A 15,090-nucleotide genomic window follows, 5' to 3' on the forward strand; every position below is an offset into this window, starting at 1 on the left:
ACAAGTGGTTGGGTATTCCTCCTTGGAGGAGGTGCTATCTCTTGGGCATCCAAGAAATAGACCTGCATTACAAATTCAACAATGGAATCTGAATTTGTAGCTTTAGCAGCAGTTGGTAAAGAAGTTGAGTGGCTAAGAAATCTGATCTATGAGATTCCATTGTGGCCCAAACCTATACCTCCCATGTCTATCAGGTGTGATAGTCAGGCAACTTTGGCTAAGGCATATAGTCAAGTGTATAATAGGAAGTCTAGACACTTGGGTGTTAGACACAACATGGTTCGGGAGTTAATCATGCATGGTGTGATATCAGTGGAGTTTGTGAGAACTCAGCATAATTTGGCCGATCATTTAACCAAAGGGTTAAGTAGAGATCTCGTGAAAAGGTCGGCTGTGGGATTAGGATTAAAGTCCATCTGAAATCTCTTATGTTAAGATACCCAATTCCCATCTAATATGGCATTAGGTGCTGAATTCAATGTGGAAAGCTTAACATGTAGAGATTGGAACACATCATCGAAAGTATCCCAAAAGGAATGTGTTCGGTTCTGTAAGTTAAGGAGGTTGAAGTATAACTTCTCAATGGTTCTTTTGAAAAATTGCATTTGCAGGTGCAAGAAAGAAAAGAACTACCTATATAAGCATGAAGTTTAGCCGCTTCAAGAAGCTGGGACTTGGCTTTGATATGGTTATGAAGGATAGGGACACAGGCTAGTAAAACTAGTGTCGAGCAAGAGTAATGTTATAAACTATTGTGCAGATTATCTTCATGTATTCATTATGAATAGAAAGGGTTCAATCCTTAGTGACACCCTGATATTCGAATATTTGAAACGTATAATTTGCTAAGATGAAATTCAATCGTCATGATATTTCATCTATGCAGTAGTTTGTGGTATGTTATGACTTTGGTGATTTGATCGGTAATTACACTAAAATGGGGGAGGTTTGTTGGACATTTTAGTGTAATTGATCTCTTTATTATGTTAAAATAAGAGTGCACGCTTGTTTTAATGTAATAACGAGATGTTCGGTTTAGGCAAAGGTTGGAAGTTACATGGAAGTTACTAAAACTTCCATCAACGGTTGGAAGTTACATGGAAGTTATTAAAACTTCCATCAACGGCAGTTTTTAAAATAGCAAAAACTTCCATCAACCGCCAAAAACCACCTGTTCTTTGATTATAAATAATCATTCTGGTTCAGAAAGCATAACGATGTGAAAAACATACAAGACCAAAACAAAACTCTTGAATTATAATCTTCTGATTTTATCTGATTGAACAATTTTGGTTGAACCCCGAAATTTGATTCAATCTGAAAGTGTTTATACACGACTTCAGATTTATCCAGGATTATCTCGATTTTCAAATTTAACCAGCACTCTCAAAGTAGAGGCCCAAAAAGAATTGGACCAATTTGGCCTTGCTCGGTGAGCTAGGCTGACCCCCTAAAATGCTGGCACAAAAATTACTAAACCTATTCAGCATGAGGCACTACTATTGGCACTGCGACTTTTGCTATCGACACTACCACTTTTGGAATTTGGGAGTGAAAAGACAAAACTGTCCTTAAGGCAGTGTTTCTATTTAATTTAAAACATTAAAATGCTAACAAATACTAGTATAGAATCCATGACAACAAAATCTTAATTTAGGTTACTCAACATACTCCTTCAGGTCTATTTTGCTTCCAAATTCATCCCCATTTGTCCCTTTGTTTCCTTTCTTTGATGTGGCATCCTTTACCAACTTGTTTAATTTAATATAAAACAATTATATGCTAAGAAATACTGGTATAGAATCCATGACTGTAGAATCTTACTCTAGGTTACTCAACATACTCCTTCAGGTCCATTTTGCTTCCAAATTCATCCCCATTTGTTCCTTTGGTGCCTTTCTTTGATGAGACATCCTTTACCAACTTGTTTAATTTAATTTAAAACATTAAATGCTTTGCCAGTTCTGGCAATTAATCCATGACAGCAGAATCCTGCAACACTATTCATTTTGGCCATTTTCTAGCATCATTTATCCAACTATAAACATGTTAACAGATACATATATGCAACTAATCCGTTCTGGATAATCATGCAGAAAAAATACACAGATACATGTTATAGGCACTTGAAAATGCATAGTTTGGTCACATACCCTCAGGGTAATGATTTAGTAAGTTTTCAATCATCAAAATACACAAGAAACAAATTAACTCTTTGAATCTAAGCTTGAAATCAGTATCATAGCAGTCCACATGAACTTGACAGATTTTCAATCATGCAGCACCGACACCACCATAACCCCAAAAACTTTAAATATTTTATATTTATAAAGTACAAATCTTAATTACTCGTGACCGCTGCAAGCTTCCCATTAATCTCTATCATCAATAACTTTGGTCTTCGACCTCTATGATAGATAACTTTATCTTTAATCTTCACTATCGACATGTGATAATCATATTAGTATTTTACTATTTTTATAAAAAAATCATGTACATAATACTTTTTTTATTTGTACCATTTTAAAGTTCAAACAAGTTAAAATGGCAAAACAGTCTTCATATCCTTGTGCATTGTTCTAATGACAGTAGTAACTTGCTCAGTCTGATCTTCATTGGTGCATGCTGCAAGAAGTACCTTAGTTGTTCCCCCATCTGGGTAACAACCAACATCGATCATTTCTTCAAATATTTCTAAGCACTTTAAGTAAACCGTTTTTTTTAGAGTATGCTCCAATACGAGAAGTGCAAGTCACCACATTAGGTTTTAAGCCTTTTCTAGATAGCAACTGAAAGAAGTCCTCGATTGTCTCAATAAATCCTACTTGACCATACCTATTTATTAAGATATTATATGTACTATTGTCAGCTATATATGATCCTTTTTCCATCACTCTGAGAACTTCAAATCTTTTGTAGAAATGATTTCCTATCTCTCTCAACCACAAAATCAAATGCCACCTGCCATGTTCTGTTCTTTTATGTCCCCTAACTGCTTCCATCTATCCACAGGCCTGTTAGAGTTTTTTGTTATCATTTTGTTGACAATTATATTAATTTTTCATGTTATTGAAAGGGTCTTGATATAAACTAGTGAGTATCCCTTGTTTTGTGTGGGGTTTTCCTTTTCAGTATAATTAGAATTTAGGGTAAGCATAGATTAACAAGGACAAAATGTTTGAAACTAAAATAAGGATGTGTGCAATTAGATTTAATGAAAGTTTGAAAATTTAAATTAGAGTTATAGTAGTTTAAAGGGACATGTGTCAATTTCATTTTCTAAGGGAGATTAAAATCATAATAAATACTCAATAGTGGAAAATAGTGCCACTTAAAAATGACAAGTCCCTAGAATGTTAACAAATAGCCAATTCCTCCTCTTCCATGATCAGGCTTGGCAATCCTACCTCGATCTCACCAAAAGTGAATCATAGAGTGTGATTGAGATTGCTAGTCATACAAAAGCACAAGTGAAATCTTCACTGTGAATCTTTACAATTGAACCTTTTTTTTTGCAATTCAAATACCAGAGGATAGGTAGCATAACCTGTGTTAACTGCTGCAATCAACTATGGCATGTACCATACATGTTTCATAAAAGTAACTTGAATTTGGTATGGCATAATTGAGGCTTCATGTGATTTCAAGATATGATTTTGTCTTTGGGATATGACTTGTGAGTATTAACATTGAATATGTCTTAAGTTTAAAATACTTCTCGAGTATTTAACAACTGTTATGTATATTAAAAGTTGTTTGCTCTGTATTTGCTATATATGGTATAGTGGCTGTTATATCACTAAAGTATTTTGGAGTTGGCTGTTCTGAGCCACTATTCAAGACTGATTGTTATGGTTAAATGAATAAATTATGCCCCACTACAAGTAAAAGGACTTAAATGTAATGCAATCAACAAATTATTTAGGGCCCTACACCAGTATCCCAGATTGACTATTATGATTAAATTAAGAAATTAGGCCACTTTCAAGTAAAGGGGCCCAAATTTAATGGATAGGGGTACATATGAATCAGGTAACCCTATTGTAAATAACAAAACCCTCCCTATTTCTAACACCAGTTCATCCTACATCCAAGTTGCTTTAACCAAGGGTCAACCTTTATGACATGAAAATTTGTCATCTTTAAGTTGTGAAGGTCAGCAACAATTACACACATTTGGTTTACTTGAAGACTAACAAAATTTGATGCCTATTTTGCAATCCATCATATCAGATCATATAGAAACTGTTAATTTTAGACAGAAAACAAAGAATCTTACTAAGCTCACCTTTCGATATAAATTTATCAACATGGTATAAGTTTCAGTAGTTGGCTTGCATGCATCCTTCTTCGTCCTTTTGAAAATATGTTTTGCTTTGTCAGAATTTCCTCCTTTCATTAATCCGTTTATATAAGCATTGTATACAATTGCACTTGGATTATTCATTGTCATATATGGTTAGCTATTTTGAAGGATCAAATTTCTAGTTATCATAAATGTATGCACATATAAGTTGGATGTTTATTTCTACTGAGATTACAAATGCTTCATTTTCCATTTTGTGCATATATCATTTTTTTTGTATTGTAGCTTAGTAAAGCATTATCTTTATTAGTTTGCTTTTCAATCATTTGATAACGCCTTAATAGCTTAAATTGTGGCTGACTGTGTATTGTTTTACTTCATGTTTTGGTTATTTCCCCCATTCATGTTATAGATTATATATGCTCTTCAGAACCAGTTAGGTCTTCTTTTACCACGAGTGAAATTTGAACTAAACATTTTTGTATACCATATCACTACATCCCCGCACTCCTTGTGGTTGTTAGTCATCATCTTCTGAGGTATGTATCTATTTCTGACATTGTTATGCTTATTACATGCATGCTTGTTGATATATGAGTATTGTTTTATAGTAGTAGTTATGTGCATTCTGAGTGAATCTTAGTTTCCCATTTGAGATTCAATACATTGATTAATACGGACAGTTTGGATTAATCAATGTATTGAATCTTGAATTGTCCGTTTGGACAATTTGGGAAGACTTTTTTATAGTTGATTCATACATATAGGTAAATTCTCTTTTGTATGATTTGAAGAAATTTCTGTATACTGTATTTCACTTTGTTCTTCAGGTGCATACTTGACTACGGTGATTGTGCAACATGTCACCGCTTTCATCTTGTGTACCTGAAGATCAATGCGAAATGCTGCCGAAATTTCATCAAATCTAACAAAAAAGAGTAAACCTTTACGTATGAATCTACAATAAAAATGTCTTCCTGAATGAGATAGGGCCACACCTTTCATGAAAAAAGTGAGTTTAGCATGCATGACAGATAACTTAATGATTTTGAATAGCAAAGACAAAATATGGATCGAAGTTGGATGAAAGCATTACGCATCAGTGACGAGTATGAGAATGAGGTTGAACAATTCCTACAATTTACAGAACGTAATGTTGAAAGTTTGGGGGGAAATTTTTTCTATCCATGTGTTAAATGTGTGATTGGGAGACGCCAATGAGTAAGTGAAATCAGATCACATCTTATATGTCATAGAATCATTCCGAATTACACAAAATGGATATGGCATGGGGAATTGCCAGACATGCCAACTAATTCTCGCACTGAGCAAGTTGATGAACACATTAGTGATCGTATAGAAGACATGATTCGTGATTTTGGACAAGACTATTTTGAACAAGCACATGCACCTTTGTATGACAAAATAGAAAGTGATTCAAAGACGCCATTGTATCCGGGGTGCACAAGTTTCACAAGGTTGTCAGGGGTGTTAGCTTTGGTCAACTTGAAGGCAAGATTTGGGTGGAGTGACAAAAGCTTCACTGAATTGTTTGTGTTATTGAAGAAGATGCTTCCTGAACAAAACACATTTCCAAAAAATCACTACGAGGCAGAGAAGATTTTATGTCCTATGGGAATGGAGTACCAAAAGATCCATGCATGCCCTAATGATTCATATTGTATAGAAATCAGTTTGCAGAAATGCATAAGTGCCCCACATGTGGGGTATCATGGTACAAAGTCCAGGATAATGAATTCGATGATGATGCAAGCAAAAAAAATAGTCGTCCAGCAAAAGTGTGTTGGTATCTTCCAATAATACCAAGGTTTAAGCGATTTTTTGCTAATGGACATGATGCAAAAAACCTTACATGGAACGTAGATGGTAGAAAAAGTGATGGATTGCTCCAACTTCCGACCGATTCTCCATAATGGAAGACAATTGATCGTTTGTATCCATATTTTGGAGATGAGCGAAGAAACCTAAGGCTTGGTCTTGCTTCGGATGGAATGAATCCTTTTGGTAACTTAAGCACAAACCATAGTTCATGGTCTGTTTTGCTGATGATTTACAACCTCCCTCCTTGGTTGTGCATCAAGCGAAAATACATTATGCTGTGTATGATGATAGCGGGTCCAAGGCAGCCAGGGAATGATATTAATGTGTATCTCACTCTGTTGATTGAAGACTAGAGAAAATTGTGGGAAGATGGGGTTGATGTGTGGGATGGGAATCTATAGCAGACCTTCAGGTTACGGTCAATGGTGTTTTGTACTATTGATGACTTTCCAACAGATGGAAATTTCACTGGATATAGTGTCAAAGGACACCATGCATGTCCTATCTGTGAGAGAAACACAAGCTTTACCCAATTGAAACATGGAAAGAAGAAATTTTATACAAGACACCGAAGATTTCTTAAACCTTATCACCCGTATCGACGATTGAAGAAAACTTTTAATGGAAGTCAGGAGAATGAAAGTGCGCCGCAACCATTAGCTGTAAACGAAGTTCATGATCAGGTGAAGGACATCATAACTATCTTTGGGAAGACCCAAAAGAAGACATCATCTAAGATGAACATATGGAAGAAAAGGTCAATATTCTTTGATCTTCCATATTGGTCTAGTCTACGTGTGCGTCACTGTCTAGACGTTATGCATGTCGAGAAAAATGTTTGTGATAGTTTAATTGATACCCTTCTTAACGTTAAAGGCAAGACAAAAGATGGTTTGAAATGTCGTCAAGACCTGGTTGACATGGGAATACGAGAGCAGTTGCATCCGATATCATAAGATCGGTGAACGTATCTTCCCCCAACATGCCACACGATGTCAACAATAGAGAAGAGAAGTTTTTGTCGATGTCTGCGGAGTGCAAAGGTCCCACAAGGATACTCTTCAAATATCAAGAGCCTTGTAGGCCTCAATGATTTGAATTTGGTTGGCTTGAAGTCTCATGATTGCCACGTCTTAATGCAACAATCATTGCCTATAGCGATTCGTGGAATCTTGCCTAACAAAGTTAGGGTTGCCATAACCTATTTGTGCTTTCTTTTTAATGCTATTTGTAGAAAAGTCATTGACCTTCGACAATTGGATGATTTGTAGAATGAGGCTGCCATTGTCCTTTGTTAGTTGGAGATGTATTTTCCTCCATCATTTTTTGACATAATGATTCACTTAATTGTTCATCTTGTGAGGGAGATCAGGTTGTGTGGTCTAGTTTTTTTTATGGTGGATGTATCCAGTTGAGTGGTACATGAAGGTGTTAATGGGTTATACCAAAAATCAATACCGACCAGAAGCTTCCATTGTTGAAAGGTATGTTGCTAAAAAAGCTATTGAGTTTTGTTCTTAGTACATTGAAACAATTCAATCTGTTGGGCTTCTTGAAACTTGTCATGACCGGACACGAGGAGGTAAGGGTACACGAGGATACAATGTTGTAACAATGACTCGACAGGAGGTCTCACAAGCGCATCTGTATATCTTAAATAACACACAAGAGGTCATTCCCTACATACGTACTCACAAAGAAGATCTGACATCTATTCACCCAAAAATGAACATGATGAAAGTGGTGTAAGAGCATAATAGAAATTTTATAAACTGGTTTAAAGAAACAATCTTCAGTGATGACAATGCTTCCAAAACATTAAGTTTGTTGGTTGTTGGCCCAAATCTAAATGTCCCCACTTGGAAGGGATATGATATCAACAATTATTCTTTCTATACAAAGTCACAAGATGATAAAAGTAGTGTGCATAATAGCGGGGTCACTCTTGAGGCTGATTCTGAACAGTATTCTAGTGCATCAGATAACAACCCAATGCAAACCTCAATGCCTCACTTTGAAGTGATTGAAGAAATCTGGGAGCTTGATTATACTCAATTCAAAGAGCCTGTATTTAAATGTCAGTGGGTTAATGGAAATACCGGTGTTCATCAAGATCAATTGGGACTTACTTTAGTAGACCTTAATAAGGTGACTTACAAGGAGGAACCTTTCATTATGGCAAAACAAGTCAGGCAGGTGTTTTACGTCCAAGATCCATGTGATTCAAGATTATCAGTGGTTCTACAGGGAAGACCAATTAGTATTAGTGACCAGAATGATGATTCAACACTTGACATTTGTGAGACGCCTACTTTTTCCACAAAAATGCCTTCCATAATTGAACAAGACGAGGTCGATGATGAATATGCAATTCGTAATGATCACGATGAAGGTTTATTGGAGAATATTCCTATATAACTGCGTTGCATCAAAGTAATGTTAATCATATTATGTTATTTGTTACCAATTTATGTAATGTGCATATTTATCTTGTAACCGATTACCAGTGGCCAATGTGCCTTTTGAAACGCTTTTAAATGTTTTAAATATTTTAGAAAGCATGTAATCGATTACACATGGCTTGTAATCAATTACCAGTGGTTTAGAACGTTTTAAAATAGCCATAAGAAATTTGAATTTAAATTTCAAAGTTATGTAATCGATTACCAGTGTTTAAATATTCAAATTTCAAATGTGAAGAGTCATAACTCTTCAGAAGTAACCGTGTAATCGATTACACCATTATGGTAATCAATTACCAGTGAGGATTTTCGAAAATAATTCCCAACAGTCACATCTTTTCATTTAAATTTTGAATGGCCATCAAAGGCCTATATATATGTGACTTGGGCATGAAATTTTCTTAGAGTTTTTACTAACCAAAAAGTCTTATCCTCTCAAAAGATTAAATTGTCTTATCTTCTAAAAATTTCTTGGCCAAAACACTTGCAATTCAATAAGGAAATATTTGAGTGCTTCATTGTACAATCTATCTCTTTCAAGAGAGATTTCTTCTTCTCTACTTCTTATTCAAGGAAAGTGATTAAGGGACCGAGTGTCTCTTGTTGTAAAGCGATTTGAACACAAAGGAAGGGTTGTCCTTGTGTGGTTCAGAACTTGTAAAGGGTTTTTACAAGATAGTGGAACTCTCAAGCGGATTGCTTAGGGACTGGACGTAGGAACAAGGGTGTGGCCGAACTAGTATAAAACTGAGTTTGCACTTTCTCTTCCCTTAAACTCCTTTATTTATTGTTATTTATCTTTCGCGTTAAGGAAGTTTATTTTGAATTGAATTATAGTAATTCATAATAAGGGAACATTGTTATTGTCATTAAAAAAGAATAAAATTTTAATTGGGGAAATAGTTTGTGATCATCTTAATTCAACCCCCCTTCTTAAGATATCTGAGGCCACTTGTCTAACAGTTTGGGTTATCATTACTGGAAAACCCGCATGCAAATCTACATAGAGGCTATAGATTTAAACATCTAGGAAGCTATTGAAATCGGTCCTTACATCCCTACAATGGTAGTGGGAAATGCAACTATAGATAAACTTAAGGAACAATGGGATGAAGAGGAAAGAAGAAGCGTACAATATAACTTAAAGGCTAAAAATATAATTACCTCTGCATTATGAATGGATGAATACTTTAGAGTCTAAAAGTGTAAGAATGCAAAAGAAATATGGGATTTACTATAGAAGTAACCCATGAAGGAACAACAGATGTTAAGAGATCTAGAATAAACACCCTAACACATGAATATGAACTTTTTAGAATGAATCAAAATGAGACCATACAAGATATGCAAAAGAGATTCACAAATATAGTTAATCATTTTGCATCATTAGGAAATATATTTCCTAACAAGGATCTTATTAACAAAGTACTAAGATGTTTAAGCAGGGAATGACAACCAAAGGTAACTGCAGCCCTGTTTGGAAAGCTTCAGGAACACGGAATGGAACTTATGAGACTAAACCAACATAAAGAAAATGACAAGAAAAAGAAAGGAATTTCACTTAAAGCCTCATCTTCCATTCAAGAAGAAAGTGACAAAGAGGACTTGAATGAAATAGAAGAAGATGATAATTTCAGTCTCTTCATAAAGAGATTCAATAAGTTTCTAAGGAAAAAAAGGAAATCAAAGAAGAACAAACTTCAATCCAAAGAAAAGAGGAGAAGGCAAAGAAAGCTTGCATCACTTGGGAAGATAACGATATGGATTCATCTGAAGACTCAAAAAATGAAGTTGTAAATCTAAGTCTCATGGCTAAAACTATGAAAGTGAAGAAGCAGTAACATCTTCTAACAATAACTTATCTATTTCCTTTGATGAACTTCAAGATGCATTTAATGACTTGCATAAAGAATCAGTCAAACTTGCCAAACTAGTTTCATTTTCTAAGAAAACTATTTCAAATTTAGAAAAGGAAGTTTTGAAATTAAATGAAGAACTAGAAAATCTTAGAACCAAAGTCAAAACTTTAAACCAATTGATACAAATCATTCTTCTACCATAAAAAATGATACTAGATAGTAATGAAGCATCTAACTCATGTAAATGATGTAACAAGTTTAAAGAAGAAATCAAAGATCTGAAAAATTCTCTTGCCAAATTTACTATTGGCAAAAATAATTTAGATATTATACTAGGAAAACAAAGATGTGTGTTTGATAAGGATGGATTAGGATATAGACCTGACAAAAAAAAATTGTATAAAAACTTCTTTGTATCTACTCAAAAGAATAGTTATCCTTTCCTGTCATGTTTTTATTGTGGAAAGAAAGGACATAGTGCATCTACATGCTATTTTAGGAAAAATAGTAATAATATTAAAATGATATGGGTTCCACAAAGATCTTTTATCAAAACTAACATTCAAGGACCCAAGAAAATTTGGTTACCTAAGTCAAAAACATAATTATGTGAATGAAGAATTTCTTGAAGAAAAGTTGGTACTTTGATAATGGATGCTCTAAACACATGACGGGAAATGCATCAAAATTTACTCATATATCTCCTAAGAAAAGTGAACATGTGACTTATGGAGACAACAACAAAGGTAAAATTCTTGGAATCAGAAAAATAGGTACGAATCCATCTACCTCCATTGAAAATGTTTTACTTGTTGATGGTCTTAAGCATAGTCTACTAAGTGTTAGTCAATTATGTGATAAAGGCTTTCTAGTATCATTTGACTCTTATAATTGTGTTATTGAAAATAAACATGATAAAAATATAAAACATATAGGCTATAGAACTAATAATGTATACATGATAAATTTAGATAAAACATCAAATCATGCTCAATGTTTTCTTAGTAAAGATGATGATTTTTGGTTATGACATACAAGAATTGCTCATATAAACATGGAACATTTAAATAAACTAATTTCTATGGATTTAGTAATTGGTTTACCAAAACTCAAATTTGAAAAAGATGGATTGTGTGATGCATGTCAAAAAGGGAAACAAGTAAGAGTTTTTTTTTTTCAAATCAAAGAATATTGTTTCCACAACTCAACTCTTACAACTTTTGCATATGGATCTTTTTGGTCCCTCTAGAACTATGATTTTTGGAGGAAATTACTATGCTTTTTTTATAGTTGATGATTATTCAAGATTCAAATGGACATTATTTCTCACTCACAAAAGAGATGTTTTTCATGCTTTTAAGAAACTTGCTAAAATCATTCAAAACAAGAAAAATATCAATATTGCATTTATTAGGAGTGATCATGGAGGAGAATTTGAAAATGAGGAGAATCATTTTGTGATGAAAATGGCATTGAACATAATTTTTCTGCACCTATAATCCCTCAACAAAATGGAGTAGTTGAGAGGAAAAATAGATCTTTAGAAGAAATGGCCAGAACTTTGCTTAATGATACAAATCTTCCTAAATATTTCTAGGCTAAAGCTGTTAATATTGCATGCTATGTAATGAATAGAGCTTTAATTAGACCAATCCTAAAGAAAACTCCATATGAATTATACAAAGGAAGAAAATCGAACATTTCTCATTTTCATGTTTTTGGATGTAAGTGTTTTGTGCTAAACAACGGGAAAGACAACTTAGGTAAGCTTGATGCAAAATCTGATGAAGGTATATTCCTTGGCTATTCCTTGAATAGTGAAGCTTTTAGAATTTATAACAAAAGAACTATGATTATTGAAGAATCTATCCATGTTGCTTTTGATGAGATTAACCGTATAAGGACAAGAAAGGAAACACTTTATGATATTACAGATTCATTAGAAGACATGCATATTGATGAGAAAGGGCACAAAGGAAAAGGAAATGGAAATGAAGAAGACTTTCAAATTGATAGAAATATAACAAATATAGATCTTCCAAGAGAGTGAAAAACTTCAAGATATCATCCTCTTGATAATATCATCGTGACATCTCAAAAGGGGTAACAACTCGACACTCTCTCAAAGATGCATGCAATAATATGGCTTTTGTTTCTTTAATTGAACCTAAAAATTTAAATGAAGTCATAATTGATTAACACTGGATTATTGTTATGCAAGAAGAGTTAAATCAATTTGAAAGAAATAAAGTCTGGGAATTAGTTGACAAACCTAATAATCATCCAATTATAGGAACTAAATGGGTATTTAGAAACATATTGGATGAACATGAAATAGTTATTAGAAACAAGGCTAGATTAATGGCTAAAGGGTATAATCAAGAAGAAGGAATAGATTATGAAGAAACATATGCTCCAATAGCCAAATTAGAAGCTATTACAATGTTATTAGCCTATAATGGATTTTAAACTTTATCAAATGGATGCTAAAAGTGCTTTTTTAAATGGTTTCATCCAAGAAGAAGTTTATGTAGATCAACCTCCTGGTTTTGAAAACTCAGAAAAGCCCAATCATGTCTTTAAATTGAAAAAGGCTCTATATGGTTTGAAACAAGCCCCTAGGGCTTGGTATGAACGATTGAGCAAATTTCTTTTAGAAAATGGATTTACAAGAGGAAAGGTTGATACCACACTCTTTATCAAAAGAAAATTGCATGATATTCCCTTAGTACAAATATATGTTGATGATATAATCTTTGGGTCAACTAATGATTCTCTATGCAAAGAATTCTCTCAAGATATGCAGAATGAATTTGAAATGTCCATGATGGGTGAGTTAAATTTCTTCCTTGGACTACAAATAAAGCAAACAAAGAATGGAATATTTATTAGTCAGTCAAAATATTGCAAAGAACTAATTAACAAGTTTGGGATGGAAAATGCTAAACACATGGTCACTCCTTTGAGCACTGCTTACTATCTGGATAAAGATGAAACCAGTCACTCAATAGACATAAAGAAATATAGAGGTATGATCGGATCTCTTCTTTATTTATCAGCAAGTAGACTTGATATAATGTTTAGTGTTTGTATGTGTGCAAGATATCAAGAAAATCCCAAAGAATCTCACCTAAGTGTCATTAAAAGAATAATGAGATATTTGTTAGGCACTATAAATCTAGGGTTATGGTATCCTAAGAATTCCTCTTATGTTTAGCACTTGGTTGATTCCTCTGTGAATGATTGGTTATTATGTGAATGATTTTTTCTATTTTGGTGCTTTCTTCTTTTTGATGTTGCCAAACGGGGAGAGAATCATGTAAGGTAGGTATAGGGTATATATTTTTCTTTCTGAAAATATTTTCTGCTAAGCAATGATTGCAAAATTAAAGGGGAGTGATCGTCTCGCAAAAGAAACATTTTTCAGTAAATGATTTCAATTGATTGTCATCATCAAAAAGAGGGAGAATGTGAATGTATGTGTATGAAGGTTTTGATGATGCCAAGACAAAAGCAACACAAGTTTTATTTCAAGTCCTAATCAAGACCAAGAAAACAAAGATCAAGAAGAAAGCTAAGTCTTAGTCTATCTTTGTTAAAAGAGTCTCTTAGTTATTGCAAAGGTTTGGCCTCACAACATAGTTTTTAAATTGATTATAAAAGGTTTTAAAATATTTTTAACATTTTCTGAAAAAAGCACTTCTCCATTGGTAATCGATTACCAGACATTGAAATCGATTACCAGAAGCAAAATTATTTTAAAAAGATTTTTTAGAAAGTTTGAAATTTGAAATTTGAAATTTGAAAGCTGTAATCGATTACCACTTGTCTGTAATCAATTACCTGTAATGGAACTATAAAAATTCAAATTGAAAAGTTATGACTCCTCATTACATAACTGTGTAATCAATTACCAAAGAGTTGTAATCGATCACCAATGAGGAAATTTTAAAAGTTACTCTGAAAAGTCACATTCCTTCATAAGTTTTTGAAAAACCACCAAGGGCCTATAAATATGTGACTTATCTATGAAATTTTTTAGAGAGTTTTTCAGAACATTATTGTCTTATCCTCTCAAAAACAAATCATTGGTCAAACACTTGCAAATCAATAAAGGATTCTTCTAAGAACTTCATCTTGTATCCTCTTCTCTAAAAGAGAAAAACATTTGTACTTTCTTTAAAGACTATTGAGATCAAGAGGTTGTTTGTCTCTTGAATTGTGAGTTTCCTGAACACAAGGGAAAGGGATCCCTCAGGTGTTCAGAAGTTGTAAAAAGGATTTTTTATAAAGTTAGTGGAAATCTCAAGTGCGTTGTTTGAGGATTGGACGTAGGCACAGGAAGTGGCTGAACCAGGATAAGCCGAGTTTGCATTTTTCTCTTCCCTATCTTGATTACTTTATCTTGCACACTTGAAGTATTCTGTAGATGTAATTTTCATCTTCATCTTCAATATTCTTATCATATAGATTTTAAAAGGGATTTAGAAGTCAATTAAACGAGAAATTTTTTAACTTAATTCACCCCCCCCCCCCCGGCTCTTAAATTGTTGAGACCACTTGTCCAACATCGCCTACAATCCCTCCAATATAGAAAACAATTCCTAGGAGTTAATATATG

Source organism: Glycine soja, chromosome 14, assembly GCF_004193775.1.
Source record: "Glycine soja cultivar W05 chromosome 14, ASM419377v2, whole genome shotgun sequence".
Lineage (NCBI taxonomy): Eukaryota > Viridiplantae > Streptophyta > Magnoliopsida > Fabales > Fabaceae > Glycine > Glycine soja.